The following is a 1,809-nucleotide window of genomic DNA, read 5'->3' as shown; positions in this document are numbered from 1 at the left end:
TATATATGAGTGTACTCTGGTGCCTGCAGCTCAACTGGGATGCAAACCACGACTGATCGGTCCTCCATCAAGACTACCTAAATATGTAAACGTTCCGTACGAAGCGAGAAAACCTATGTGTGAAACTGGAACTCAATCGTGATGTTATGGTAGAATACAGTGCTTAAACCACTGTATATATAAGAAAATCTTTAACCATAAGACATCATTGAAACAATAATGTAAACACACCTTCTAAACTAACTCAGCTTCCACTCTGTTGACTCAAAGACCATAACAAGCTAGTCTCTAAGCCTGACCAAAGTGCTATCAGGCTCAAAATCAGTTGTTGCTTCACATTTAGACATCCAAATATATTTTCATGACTGAACAGCAGACTATATGGTCATTAAAAGACAGATAAATAGAAACGGTATCAAACCCTACATTGACGCTCAACGTTCCCACCTCAGCCCACCAAACCCTGACTCGATTGCCCTAAACGGAAATTGTTACCGTGAACAAACCAAGAACTATATATTATCTCGTGTCAATGAATCGCACAAAAAACCAGAACAAACCCACCTGAAACAAACCAATCGACGCAGACAGAACAAAAACTCGGAGTGGCAGGCATAAGCAACTGAAAACAAAATAAGGCAAAATACATGCAACAGGCCAAAATCACCGTTCAATACTTCTATACAGCGCAAGAGCACACCGAAACACCAGCACAAGAACTCTCCAACCATGACACAACCACCTCCCTACCTAAACACACCGTAAAGTTTCGAAAAATGCGTGCGTATAATACACAAAAACTAGTTCCTAAGAGCAGGAGCTCATTTCGCTTTGCAATGCCCAGTGTTAGTGTTGAGCTTCAACTTGGGTTGAACGGCTTGCACAGTGGTTTGAGTTTTTCCCTTCTGACATGGTGTTCTCAGGCTGATTTTGAGCTGCTCCGACAAGCTTTGCCAAACACAGCTCTTGTCACAGCCTTAGCATGGGAGAATGAAGGGAAGCCGAAAAACTCTTATGATAAAAGCCGCACTTCAAGTCGTAAAGCCATCTCTTACAAAAGCGAAAGAGGAGGCACGAGCCAAGAACCTCTGCATGACACTGCCACTGCCTCTTGTTTGCAGGCTGCCATTTAAGAGATTAAGCAAATCAGCTCGGAGGTTGGCTTCCTGAAAGCAACACAGGTTTTGGCATGTGGGTGCCATCAGGTCGCCTGCAGCAGGTGTGCTGCACGGTCTTTTGGCAACAGTTGCAGCACGTTGTTTCTGTGTGTCGCCACTGCGCAGGGGCTCGCGGCGCAGAGCCTTCGGCCACAGTTGTTTCCCTCTTTCTTCTTGTTCAGTTTCCTTCCCATTTGGGCCTGTTTCTAGCTTTTTGGATCCTCATGTCAAGCATCGGTTGCTCAGTTTAGCGGATCTCAACTTGACCCAGAGTCCTAGGAGGGCAGGAGAGAGAGAAAGAGGAGAGAGAGGGGAGGGAGGGAGGGAGGAATCATGCCGTTGTTATTACACACAAAACATCATTAAGATGAAAAGCCCCCGTTTGTCGCGCTTCCATCACATACGTTTCTTAGGCCATAATACATCTACAGTTATGCACGTTTAACAGTGTTACCAGGACATCACCTTCAAATCTGACCTCTCTTCTGTTGGCTCCTGTTTGTTTTGTTTATAACTGCAACTGATTGTAATGGTAATACATGAGCGGCACAAACGGGGGCTTTTTCATGCTAATGATGTTTTTTGTTTGTTTTTATATTAACACGCATTTATTCCCTCCTCATCCCTCTCCCCCTTCCTCTCTCTCTCTCTC

At 44.6% G+C, this 1,809-nt stretch overlaps 1 protein-coding gene across 1 annotated transcript in view; it reads left to right on the top strand.

Annotated features, from left to right (window-relative positions):
- Positions 1-1,809, top strand: part of pde11a (phosphodiesterase 11a) — a 40,097-nt gene that overhangs the window by 36,050 nt on the left and 2,238 nt on the right.

The sequence above is a fragment of the Morone saxatilis genome, unplaced genomic scaffold (assembly GCF_004916995.1).
Source record: "Morone saxatilis isolate NCDOM2014 unplaced genomic scaffold, NCSU_SB_2.0 Contig5, whole genome shotgun sequence".
NCBI lineage: Eukaryota > Metazoa > Chordata > Actinopteri > Moronidae > Morone > Morone saxatilis.
This window is presented reverse-complemented; position numbering and strand designations above follow the sequence as displayed.